The sequence below is a fragment of the Eutrema salsugineum genome, unplaced genomic scaffold (assembly GCF_000478725.1).
Source record: "Eutrema salsugineum unplaced genomic scaffold, Eutsalg1_0 scaffold_4, whole genome shotgun sequence".
Lineage (NCBI taxonomy): Eukaryota > Viridiplantae > Streptophyta > Magnoliopsida > Brassicales > Brassicaceae > Eutrema > Eutrema salsugineum.
In genome coordinates this window covers 6539503-6554418 of record NW_006256686.1, presented here as the reverse complement: position 1 = coordinate 6554418, position 14916 = coordinate 6539503, and the positions used below count along the sequence as shown (strand labels likewise).

General features: G+C 33.0%; 1 pseudogene; it reads left to right on the top strand.

Moving 5' to 3' along the window:
- Nucleotides 1–11596: 11596 nt before the first annotated feature.
- LOC18013699 lies at nucleotides 11597–14916 on the top strand (annotated as a pseudogene).

Below are 14916 nucleotides of genomic sequence, written 5' to 3'. Positions count from 1 at the left end.
TAAAGGCGGGTTTTATATACTTAAGCAAGGATTCGTCAAAACTAATAAAATTAAATGACAATTTCCAACTAAAATTAACTATTTTTGTTAATAAAAAAATACGGTAAATATATATAAGATCCATTTTCACATAAAAGTTTATTTTATTATTTTATGATAAGGTAAATTTCCCTTCGGAGTTACAACGGATCAAATGATGATATATTCGTTGGAAATATTCCAAAAATAACCTAGGGTTGATCCGTGAGACGAAAGAAAAGAAAAACATCAATTCATAAACATTATAAATATAACATAATTTCAACTCGGAAACCATGTTTTATTTTTTCTTATGATGGTAAACTATAGGAGACATTTTGATAAAAAATACGATATTAAAATAAACCTTAGTAATTTCATTAATTATAACGAAAATGTTTTGGGACTAAACCCTAAACCCTAAACCCTAAAAAATAACTTAAAATCCTAATGCTTAACTTATGAAATTTATAAATTGGCTAGTCCCATCGCATGACATGCATCCTTGAAGGTAGGATACACGATACCAGCAACAGTCCTAATATCCTCATAAGAACATGGGCCCTTTATAACAGCCAACAAAATCCTGAGATAATAAGCCTCGTCAGATCCATCCGAACAATCTGCTATAACACTGACTCCAGGGTCACCAACGACACGTCGTCTCCATAACTTTTGCCTACGATCCCAAACAAATTGACTTGGAATTTCTGAATACGTAAGCATCCTAGCTTCCGGGTATTTTTTGTTGCAGTTCATCCAAGCCGTGAATTTAGATGTTCGATTAGGACAAAGATTCTCGCCTTCATCAGTCATCACAATCTCAGATTCAGGAAGATGGAAAGGCAAAACGTTTAGACGAACACTTCCACGTGTATTTGCACCTACGAAACGTAATTAGATCTAAGTTACAAACCAATATAAATACGAAAACAGAACTTAATAAACACAAAACGATATAAAGTTGGATGTATAGTATACGATATCAAGTTGGATGTATAGTATATATCGCACCTGATGAGTTCATTATAGAGGTATAAAGAAAAAGTACACAGCAAAGAATAGAATAAACCACAATATGACACTACATCTATATATAACCGAGTATTCTAGGGTTTTATTATAATGTTGACATTTTTTCTATTGGAAATTTGACATTTTTCTTTTTATTTGATAAATATTTGACATTGTTGTTTTATTTCATAAATATATGCACACGTAAATATAACAGAATAAATCTCCTATAGAATCTTCGAGAATCATTAAAACTGAATATATAATTAATTTGTTACATATACTGGATACTTATTCGTACAAATATTATCATCGTAATATATATATATATATCACGATATTTATTTAACTATATCGTGATATATATACATTTTATTAATTTTGATAATTACAACAAAAAAAAGGACAGAGTTTAGATTTATATGAATCGGGTCGGAATAGAATCAGTTTTCAAAGTCACGACAGTTTCCAGGACGTTACGTATATGTGTTCAAGGATAAACCTAAATCACAAAACAACGCTTCAAAAGGTTTATTGATTATAACCCACTATCATATCTAAAAGAATAATAAATGAATTATTGACATAATATCAACTTGATAAGCATAACAAAATAAATGCGATACAAAATGATTTACAGACTGGATGTGAATATGCGATACATGCGATGATTGTAAACATAAAATTGAATAGAAACAAATCAATTTTAGAAAAGAAAAATAATTCTTTCAAATTGAACTCTTTCAAATTAAATAAAATTAAGTAAACATAAAATCTAAATCATTAATATTCTCAATAAAAAGGTTCTACCAAAACTCAAAAACATAAAATTTAAGATAATATAATAGCGAAAGCATTATCAGTAAACATCCTATCACATAGAATTCTTCCTTCTAGATCCAGATGTTTTGACAGGAGTAGGAATGACGTCAGGATCCTCACGATCTCTTTTAGAACCCACATGAGCTGTCTTCTCGAGTGTGACATTTGTATTTAGTTTAACAATGTCATTAGGAGCATCACAGTCACTTTTAGAAGATGCAGGTCCAATCTTCTCGATAGAATCTTCTGCATTTACATCGACATTGACATGAGGATCATCACAATCACTTTTAGAACAGGCAGGCAGAGTTTTCTCAACATGTGATCCTCTATCTTCATCGACGAAGGTTTCCAAAAATGGAGGCTAAAAAAAAAGAAAACATATCAAATAAGTAATCCGTTATGCATAGTTATATATCCAAATATCCAGACAAAATAAGAATCAAAAGCATACCTCAGAATAGACCTGACTACAGAACGTCTGAATCATGTAGTCATCAGATGTAAACCGGTCAACCGAAAACGAATTCTTAACCTTTTTGACATTATCTTCAGTTACAACAACCTTAAAAAGGAACTCTTTTCCTTCTAGATCACGCAGTGATTGAGGCAGTCCAGACGAATTATCCTACAAAATATATTACAAAAATATTTTAATTGAGGTATATAATCATAACGCTTATCAAATAAAACGATAAGTGTACCCCAACAGACTCTTCGAAAACTTTCTCGGCAGTCTTCTTAAACAATTTTTGAGCAATTTTGTCAAACACGACAAAGACTGCCATCCCTCCAAAACCATCGTCCACGTTCAACAACAGAAAGAAACTATAAAAGAATAATTAGACAATTAATTTTATAAATATAAAAAATATAAGACGTAAAGATTAGAAAGTATGTGGACGCCGAAATCAAAGAATAGAGATTGACTACCTAGCAACAACTTCAGACTCATAAACATTACTATTGCAATTAATGCGTTTCCAAGACGGCGGCGAAGGAACATGGTCTCTCTCGGGTATAGGATGAACCTTTCTTTCACACTTCTTGCATGCTATGTAATACCACGAATTACTATTGGCAACCGAGCGTATAGTCGCCAATGTCACATACTTACCAACCTGCTTAGTCGAGATAATCAACGATAACCACCGATATACAAAATTTTTTTATAAACATAAATAATAGAGTATCGCATATTCACATACCGTATCGATCGAATGTATAGAACTTAACTTTCGCCTAATATTAGTTCCCAAAAATTCATTGTTTAATGAATCTTTAGAATCTACACCCGAATCATCTTCATTAGGAATGAGAATATACTTATCTTGAGGCAACCTAAACGGAAAAAACAAAGAAACTAATTATAGTAGAACGAACATACGTACAAATAAAACCGTACTATAATTCCATTGAATAAATCCTTACTCAGATCAAAATTTCGCCACAAGAGGACAAACTGGATCAAACAAAATTTGAGTTGTATTAAAAGCATTTGAGACGCTCATCTCACCTAAAAAGTGTAAATAAATCGATGTATCAGAAATATATATAATCTATGATAAAACTCTTCATAATTGTCACTAAAATTGAATCAGTATAAATCATTAAGTAATATACCTCTATAGTTTTTGATACACGCAAGCCTTATAATAACCACAACGACGGATGCGCAATTTCGTTTAACATAATCAGCAACTTCTTTTGCGTAATCAGCCCAAAGAGTACATGGTAATTGTAGATCGCTGTTATAATTAATAAATAATCATGAGTTAAATCATATAACTAAAAAATAACACAAAATAAAATAAATTATTAAATTAGAACTAAGTATGTTACCTCTCATCCCTAAGATAAATCTTAAGTCTAGAACGACGTTTTCCTTGAGCCATAACGTCCTCGACATGACCAACTCTTACGATTTGTCCGACCACGTCTTAGCGTTTGTAATAAAATAAGACGAAACGAAAGAACCAAAACAATTACCGTCTCATAAAAAATACCATGTCATAAAAATATTTTTAAAAATATGTGTCTCAGTTTAGATATGTTACCGATCAAGTAGCCATTGTCCAAATCAGTTGATTACATATCTGGAAAACTTTTCATATATTTCTCAGGAACGTCTTGAGGAAAATCCAAGCATACAGAGACAGTCGTAGTTGCATAGAACACTATCTTGAAAGGCGTTCGTGTAGTTCGATACTCAGAATTATACTCAACAACCTTAAAAGTATTGATAAGCACCGATCTCCCCTCGATCAAATCTTTATGAAAAGATTTAGCGAAAAACCTTTCAACAGTTGCTTGTATCCTATCACCATAAGATCCAAAGGACAATAAAAAAAAAAATTAACCAACAAATAATTGGCTAACCGAGATATTCATAAATTATAGGACTAACCTCTTGGTCAATCAAGACCATCTCAAGTGAACACCCCCCTCTACCTTTGAATCCATCCCAAATCTTGAGGATATTAACTTTGATAACAAAGTTATCAGAGCCAGGACGTAGATCCCTAACGAAAATATTAGATGCTGATTTTCTTTTAAAAATCGACATAGTTTAGACCAGACGATATTATAACAAAGAGAAAAGATTGGGAGAGATCAAGACGAAGAATGGGTATCTATATATATATAGTGGGAGACATGATATATATATATATATATCTATATTAGAATTAGTTCGGATATGATTTATAACTTTTTTAGAATATACATATATCGCAACAAAAGGTAAAGACGATCAAATCTTCTATTTTTTTTTATTTTAAAAATGTTAAAAACGATAAAATCTTCTAATTCTCTGTATAAAATAATAAAATAATACTCAGATAATATCGATTTAGATATACTTTAACGGAAAATTAACATAATGAAATTAAATTCAATTAAAAAAATGGCAAACATTACAGCAATTGTATATACAAAGTAGAAAATATATTTAATAGATAAATAATTAGCGATTTAGAAAAATAATTTAAGGAATTATTCCTAAACGATGTGTCTAAGTTACTAAAAACGATAATACATATCAATAATTAAGTGTAACAATAAATTAGATAAAATGCGATCAATCAAAATATTTTTACGGTTTATCATTTATATAATTTATCCTCTGTATATAACATTTATAATTCTTAAATAACATATCACATGAAAGAACAATTATTAGTTTAAATTTAAAATGAACAATTACTATAATATATTGTAAAAATCGCGCACACACGCAGAGATATATAAGATAATTCATATGAGAAGAAAATGGAAAATAACAAACTAAAAAACTGCATAGTTTTACACGATATAAAAAATTCATAGGCTGTTATTCCAAGATTTATGTATTCGTGGAATGGAAATCAATATTGATCGGTTGACACCAATGCCTCTCGGAGACGTACTACTTCAGGAATAGCTGGTGCCAACATTATCCGTGTGTAATTAGGAGCCGCTATAGCCATCCAATTACCTTAATATCACAAAAAAAAAATCGAAATAATTAATAACTTAACAAACACTTATAGTTTTTATATAGTTATATATATATTCGAGAAAGTATCATAAATTCCAGACTTAGAATACCTCGAATGATATCAACTTTTGCAGCCAGAACGATACATATTATCATATCATCATCACAATGCGTCAAACCATCGAGAAAATCTCGACCAAAATTACCAACCAAACGACATGGTAGACGACATCCTCTAATAATTATAAAATAAAACAATCAGCGGAAAATTGGCTGTAAATAAGTAGCTCTGAATTCTAAACTGTATGATAATACACAATACCTCTGATTCTCCATTTCGATATATATCTCGTTCATCATGTGGCTTTCAAAAGGATATTGTGGATCAACGTAGTTTCCAACAGTCATAACACGTCCAATTAGATCTTAACGGTAAAAACATAAAAAGGCAAGTCAACACTATAGCGATTTATAACTTACAAAACATAATATGTGTCATATCACAAGAATATACGTAATACACACAGCTTACCCACACAACTGTTAACGTCGCAGGATCCATCTATTATATACTCGAACTAGGTAAAAGAAAAGCTACGATATGAGTTATCCATCACAAATACACCGACCGAAGTTTGCAGTTTGCAAAACACCAAAAGAATGATAAACAACTCTATATATACAGCGTATCATATATAGTTATTTTATTTTATTTTGATAAAATATAAGCAACGCTAAGATTACGGAAAAGCGGAATAATAATATGTTATAATTAAACTTTATTATTATAACAAAACTGATATATATAATTATTCTAATATCATTTATTATATATTGCTTTTGTTAAAATAAGAGATAACTATACCACGATAAAGAAACTAAAAAAAACATGGTAAAAAATTACTGACTTCTGATAATCAACCAACAAACCCTAATGCATGGTATGCACTTCTAAACGAAGGATAAACGACTCCACCAACAGTCCTAATATCATCAAAACTACATGGACCCCTAACTATGTCTAATAATAGTCTCAGATAATACTCTTCTCCATACTTAGTCGGCGATTCGTCGACAACACAAGCACCAGAATTTCCTTTTAGTCTTGGCCTCCATGTCCTATTTTTACGATCCCATACAAACATAGAAGGAATCTCCGAGTATAAAAGATTCCTTGCCTCTGGATAAGACTGATTACACCTAAACCAAGCAAGGAATTTAGGTTTTCTAGCAGCAATACGTCTATCTAAATTATTAGAAAACACAATATTTTCCCCCGGGAGATGAAACGGCATAACTTGCCAATTAACACGTGGTCGCCTGTGAGCACCTAGACATGTACAATAGAACAACAATCATATATACAATAACAACAATCAATAAAATACCGTAAAGAAAACTAACGATTAGTGACGTCCTCAAAAACGTAATACAAAACTCATTTACCAAACGCTTTCATCGAAGAACCCGAATGCAAACAATTCTAACAATGCAGACTGATAACCCGTGAAGTCGCGATAGACGCATATATATACCTATACCGAAATATATGCATATATATATAGAGATATAAGAATTATGTGGTTTACGCGTTGTTTATTTTTTTCTAGGGTTTCTTAGAATGTTTTCCTTTATTTACATTTTATACACACCTCTCAACTACCGAGTTTTTCTTTTTTAATAACTAATTAATCAATTCATTCAAACACCACGATTTTCATAGCTACTAAATGAAAAAAAAACAAAAATTGTGGAATGATCGGGGATATATTCGAATCCTATTAGATATTTATAAATATAAATTACTTGGAGTCCAAGAAATCAATAAAACAATCCATTTAAACACCATGATTCTCATAGACACTAAATGGAAAAAACTAAAAGTTATGATCGGGGATATATTCGAATCTTCTTAAATATTTATAAATATGAGTTACTTGGAGTCCAAGAAACCAATAAAAGCATGCGTTATTTATGTGAATATATAACTTATATTATTTTCTCCGCTCTATATACTTCAATATCAAACAACAATAATAATTTCATTAAAAAAATATATTTATTGATTGAAATAAAGAGGTCTGAAGAACAAAGAATAATTAAACTATAATTTGTATTCATGGTAAAAATGATATTCAATGTAGACGTCATAACATTATTCATTGTAGACGTGCCACACTACCACGCGTGCATGGCCTCTTACGCGGATATCTGCATTGTTATAAAAAAGACTTGAGAGAGAGAAGGCGACCACGAATTAATACCAAAAAGTCAAAATACAAACATTAAGTATTAGAAACTCACTGTTCCGAAAACTCATCTAACTCAGGAATACGGGGATTGAGTTCGAACTTAGTAGGAGATGTGGAAGATATAGTGATCTTGCCTATATTGATAAACCAAATACAGAGTCAAAACAATAAAATTAACGAACATAGAGAATATAAATTAGTATACTAAAATACCTCCAAAATAATCAATAACAGCCCATCTAAGCACACACACAATGATATCTTGATCACATCGTCTCCAAGATGCATAAAAATTTTTCGCCATCTCACCGAACAATTCACAACTCAAATCAACACCACTAAATTAAAACATGCCACACATATTCAGATGGATAGAATAATTAAAACGACATTATACAGTTTAAAACATTCAGCAGACAGTACCGTTTATCTCTAAGACAGAACGTGACGGTTGAATATGAACCCCATATCTCGGAATCACATATATCATTACATAGACTGCCATATGAAGGAAAAGAATGCTCTCCAGTCAGTAAACCACAGGACGTTCCAGATAGTCTTACATTTAAGACACGACCTATCATATCTTCATAGACAACAAAAATTAAACAATGTTAACATCAGTAAGATAACAATAAAGAAATTCAATAACTAAATCAAAAATAAACACACCAACTAAATAGTCATCATCATGGGAACGATCCAATATCCTTTGAAAATCAACGAAGTCAAAATAGGCATTTTCACATCTACGTGAAGTCTTGTCAATGATAGTTGATGGTAGGAACAATATTTTGTATCTATGAGAAGTCGGTCTACAACTATCCTCACAATCGGAAACAGAAAAACGACTGATAATAATCCAACTACCAACATCTATGCGAAACGATGCAACACTGATCTCACCATCACTAACAGTGGCCTGAATTTTTACACCCTGTGAATAAAACAGTCAATTAGACACCGACTAAAATTTATAATACTTTTGTGTAATAGTACAATAAATACCTGTTCATCCGACAATATGAGCTCCATAGAAGAACGTTTCGAAATTAGCATATGCACCCACGTTTGTAAAACCTTAACAAAGATAGTACAATCATCTTTGGAAGGACTCAAACGTGAAACACACTTACCAAAACACATTGAACCAAGAGAAACTGTATAAGTACACACCGAATCCTGGTGTCCAGATATACTAATATTCTTTTCGATGAGTATATCACTCAGTTCGACGTTTCGCTGATCTTCACTATCATCGTCAATATCAGTCTCATCATCCAACATAACATCTTCATCATCATTTTCATTATCATCAGTTGAATCGGCATCGTCATCATCTTCATCTTCGTCATCACCGCTATCATCTTCTGAGCTATCACTTGAACCATCAGATTCTTCACAAGTCTCATCGTCGTCAATAAAATCATCCTCAGAATCATACTCATCTGTTTGGTCCATATCATCAGTATCTTCACTCGTCTCTGAATCAGACCCCATATAATCCTCAAAACTATAATCATCATCAGTACCACGACCCGATAAAACCTCAGTATCATCAGAGTCACTATCTTCTGCATAGATAAATATATGTAAAAACGATGTAATTAGTATTCTAAAAAAACAAAAAACAGTGTTCAAAACAAAAAACAAAGAATTGAAACCATTAGATTCTTTATTCATAACCCAAGCATTTCTCGCAAAATCCCATAGAAAAGTCTTCTGAGCATGATCACTCGTATTAACACGATCAGAAACTAAATACACAAAACAAACATTAGAACAAACATAAAGACTTAATATACACCATTAACAAAAATATATTACATTAAGAGCGGAAATACCTCCTTTGATAAAAAGCTCGTGATCAAGAATAGATATATGATACGAAGAATCAATATCTACATAAAAATTGAAAACGTTCATAGACTAATATATAATAAGGGTATGCATCTGAAAGGCTAAGATATAGCATTATAAAAGGTAAAAACTGTAAGATTAATAGACAGGACTACCTTCGATAACAGGATTATATGTCCGCAAGGTCCATTCATCGATAGCAGAATCGATAAGTAGCTTGCATGGATAACCTACAAATACAAACAACTACTAATAAGTATTATAAATTGAATGAGTAACCTAAAGAGGTTCAACAACCTTTTTTTTTGGTGATATCCACGAAAACATATGGAGTCACGTAACGATAATCAGTCATGTCTTTGTTATCCATATTCTGACGATGCGATTTCAACACAGACTTTAACCCGCGAGCATAAGCCTGGTTATCAAAACCTATAGTCGTATAAATTTTTAGAATTCATCTAAAAATTTTGAGAGCATACATACTATTATTAAATTTGATAATAGTTATACATATATACCAGAATCGGTAGACGGAACTTCCCAAGTGATGCTGACTTTAGATGGATGATCAAAGCTGTACTTAGACGAACACATTGTTAGCTTTGCATGCAAATAGACAAACATGCTGAATCTTTTCTAAAGAGATCCAAAAAGTTAATGCTATTATAAAAACCCTAGCAAAATAATCACAGAACCCTAATAGAAAAACTAATGCGTTAATTATGAGAAGTTTGGTTGAAAACGCTCATATTTATACGTCTAAACAACCTAAGGTTTATTTTCTTGTGAAAAATACTAAAATGTAATTATTGATCTACATGCGATATTATCTTCCCATGAATTTCGTAGCTATTAATAATAAAAATGTAAAGATTCCATTGTAGATAATAACAAAAAAATTATGGAATATTCCCTTTTACAAAATATTTAATAAATACAAAATATTTCCAAAAATAGAATTAAAAAAAAAAATAAACTAATCACAGGATTCGAACCCGTGAACCTTCGATAAATGGACAAAGCACTTAACCAACACACTACCATCTCAATCAGCACAAACGACGTATTGGAAGGTATGTATATTTTTTTTTGGGTTTGAAATTTGGGCCAATTTATTCGAGAGAAGAGATTATGGCCCATGCCCTTTTTACTTGAATTAAAGAAGTTTTCCATTTTTTAGCAACTAATATCGATTTTAATGATTTAAAGTTAACTAATTCAACCAATCAAATTATAACAATTAGCAACCAATCAAATCCTACTTGAATTAAAGAAGTTTTCCATTTTTTAGCAACTAATATCGATTTTAATGATTTAAAATTAACTAATTCAACCAATCAAATTATAACAATTATCAACCAATCAAATCCTCATAATTTCATTAATCAAAACGACACAGAATTTATGTGTCGTTAAACCACAGAAGAATTCACTTCGCAAATACTAATATAGATTTTAGGGAGAAGATTTAGTACGATGGGCTGGATTTGTCTTTGAATCAAAAATATTGGAGAAATTAGATTTGAATTTGATTTAATCGGATAATGAATACAGGATTGCTCGAAGAGCAAAGTACAAAGAGATAACTGAATTTCTAGGGTTTTTTTCTGGGATCGGAAGTGTCTTTCTTCATTTGATGCGAGGTATTTTTGTACTTCTCTTCGAGTTTCGAACTACAGCTGTGTATCTCAGACAACTTTGTGTTACGCCGTTTTCGTGATCTCTGCAACATCCCAAACTGTTTAGAATATTTTTAACTTTTGATCAGATATCTCAAAGCTCAGAACTTGTTGAATCGCATGTGCACGATGATATTTAGTTGATCTGCGAATAAATTATTTTTAGACCAAATAATATTTGGCCCAATCCAATTATTCTGTTAATTAAATAGAATTAATTTTAAATTATATTTACAATGGGCTTCTTGGGCCGAGTCTAATTGTGCGAAATCGAACCTCCACACTTCCTGCTCAAAAACAACGGTCATCTTGTACACTAGAAGACAAAACCGATCCAGAACAAAAGAGTACGGAGAATGCTTTCTGCAATTCATCTTGGAAATCGATTTTGGAAATCAATTCTTCTAATATTGCCAGCTGTCTTCTCTTTAGGGTTTTTCAACTCATTTGCGAAAGAAGAAAAGGAACTTTAAGACTCATCGTGATCATTTGCGAAAGAAGAAGAGCAGAGAAGAAATTCTTGGAACAAAATCCATTAAAAGCATCGTTGTTGCAGATCCTAAGAAGAAAGTTCGTGCTATTTCATATCTCAGTACGATGTCTACGAGTCGCTCTCGGATGCTCGCTGCAACTTTGGGTGTTTTGGTCAAGAAAAAGAAAGTCAAAACTCAAAAGATGTCTACGAGTCGCTCTCGGATGCTCGCTGCAACTTTGGGTGTTTTGGTCAAGAAAAAGAAATTCTCTAAAATCAAGACCGACGATGATATGAAGATCGAGCCCAGAAAACCTGTAGAATCCCCATTGTCGTCTCTGAAGAACGAACCCACTGGTGTTGTATGCTCCTTTTTCCCCCTAAACTATATTTTCGTTTAGTTTTTGGTATCAATTCTCAATTTCATCCAAAATTTTTAATCATTTGATGTTTAAAACAATTTCTTCAGGGTGCTGGATTAGAGAATACAGGCAACACTTGCTTCATAGCTTCCGTGTTGCAGTGTCTAACTCATACTGTGCCCCTTCTCCAACGTCTCCTCTCATACAAACATCAAGACCCTTGCAACTGTAAGACGAGTAATTCACACGGTTTCATAGTCTAAATTTAGTTGGTGCCTTGATTGTTCTTAGTCTTAATCGTATAGCTCATTGGGATTTGCTTTATGCCGTTTTATAATCTCATTTTAGTTTAGGGTCTGATTTTAGTTGTTGCCTTGATTGTTCATTGTCTTAATCTTATAGCTCTTTTGGGTTTGCTTTATGCCGTTTTATTGTCTGACTTTAGTTGGTGCCTTGATCGTTCATAGTCTTAATCTTATAGCTCATTGGATTTTCAGGTGGCAATGAGAAGTTTTGTGTTCTGCGGGCTCTCAAACAACACATGGAGCTTGCTCTATTTGCTTCCGGAAAATCTTTAAGCATTGTTGATCGGTTTCGTCAGAATCTGCAAGGTATACTTCTCAACTCTAAGATTTTGGTTTTTTTTTTTTGTTTGCGTAACTTTTTTTTTTTTGATATGTTCATTTTGAGTGATTTCTGCTTAAACCACTACAGATGTGTCATCTGTCTTTCAAATAAACCGCCAAGAAGACGCTACTGAGTTTCTAGAGTCTCTTTTGGGCAAGTTACAGACATGTTTGGATCGTCAAAATAAGTCTGGCTCTGTCTCTTCACAAGATGGTAACATTGCTGAACATGTTTTTGTTGGGCGTCTACTGAGTAAGGTAAGAAAAGTGCACTCATTTACCATACTAATAATCTAGTTTTGATTTGAAGCATTTTCCATATACATATATGTGGCTCTTTGGAAATATGTTTTGGTTTCCTTTTCAGCTTCGTTGTTGTAACTGCAACTTTGTTTCCGACAAATTTGAGCCTTCCCGTGGATGGAGTCTGGCAATTGAAGATGGCGATACACTTGTTAGTGCACTAGAGTCCTTTATTTGTGTTGAAAAACTCGAGGGTCAGTCTTGTGATAACTGTAAGGAGGAAGTCTCAAGGAGAAGCAGCTTAAGCTTGATAAGGTACCGCTGGTTGCTGCGTTCCATCTGAAAAGATTCAAAATTCATGAAGAGAAGATCAGCAAGTACATTGAGTTCCCTTTGGACTTGGATTTGCTCCCTTACATGAGCAGTAACGAAGATCCTGAAGTAAGTGAATTTGTACACACCTTCGCTCTGTAAAATCTAAGAGATTTTCAAGTATTAACATCAACTAATGTTCTTATTTTATTTCTTCAGGTCCCCACAATATACCATCAGTATGCCATGGTGGAGCATATTGGGACTGGGCTATCATCTGGTCATTACGTCGCGTATGTAAGATCAGCTCGTGGGACCTGGCATCGTTTTGATGACTCAGAGGTAATATAAGGATATAATCAATAATTTTCATTTGATTTGTGTGCTTGAGTTATTTGTAAACTTCTCTGCAAGCTATCAATCAATGCAACCTTTTGTTGGCAGGTCAAGAAAATCAGCGAAGAAAGTGTTCTGTCAAAGCAGGCATACATGTTATTTTATGCAAGACAAGAAACACCATGGTTTAATAAGTTTTTCGAAAAGCTGAAGATATTATCTGAAGCTACTACGTTATATGTCTCGCGAAAGTCACTGCTTGGGACAACCTGCAGAAAGAAGTGTGTATCCTCCGATCACATTCACCAGAATGTTAGTAATTCCAACAAAGCCTGTAACGACTTGGCAGGAGTATCGATCCCAAGTGGAAATAACTCAGATTTCCGTGGTGACGAGCGACAAGATGACGTGTTTCATTTAGCTGAGTCTAACAGGGATGATGATTATGCTTTCGAGTCACCTACGGCTGATGGACTTGAGAAACCATTTGCTGAGACAGTTCACCAAGAAGAACCTAATGTGTATCCAGCCGGCAACAGAGCTACAACTGAAGATGTTGACGATTCTGTGCCTGTGATCAAAACTCAAGAGCAAATCTCATCTCCAAAACGCAAAGGTACCATCTTATAATATGTGTTTTTGATAGTGTGGATGATACGAAGAAAGATATTCTGATAGAATTCAGAACAAGTATTCTCCGTTAGTAGTCCATGAATCACTGGTTGTAGGAAGATTCGATGATAAAAGTGAAATAGAACTTACGTTAAGGCTTGAGAAAACTGCTATTAAGGCTTTGCTCTTCTTGTTTTGTGTGATTCTATGTACAGCTGACGAGCGAGCTATCATTGGTAAAGCTTCTCGGCCTAAGCTCAAGATTCAAGGACAAAAATACATTCCGAAACACCAAGGTACTACACTCGACTAAGTGTTTTGATACCTTTAGTCTCAACTATAGTAAACAAGTGGAAGAGATACTAAGTAAGACATGAGAAACATTGAAAGATCCTGAGTTCGAGTATGTCCAATGCTGTAAGAGGAACTTTAAGACTCATCGTGATCATTTGCGAAAGAAGAAGAGCAGAGAAGAAACTCTTGGAACGAAATCCATTAAAAGCATCTTTGTTGCAGATCCTAAGAAGAAAGTTCGTGCTATTTCATATCTCAGTAAGATGTCTACGAGTCGCTCTCGGATGCTCGCTGCAACTTTGGGTGTTTTGGTCAAGAAAAAGAAAGTCGCTAAGATCAAAACTCCTAAGATCGACGATGTGTCCTCACAGGAATCTCTCTGAACCGGCAATGTAATGAAAACAAAAACCTAAATCTATTCAACTTTCTTGTTGCGTTAACGAGTTAGCTAGGGAGAATGATAAGTTCTTTGTTTGCTGTGTTTTGGGGTTTTCTTGTGTGTATATCACTCTGATCGAATTTTGTTATCGAGG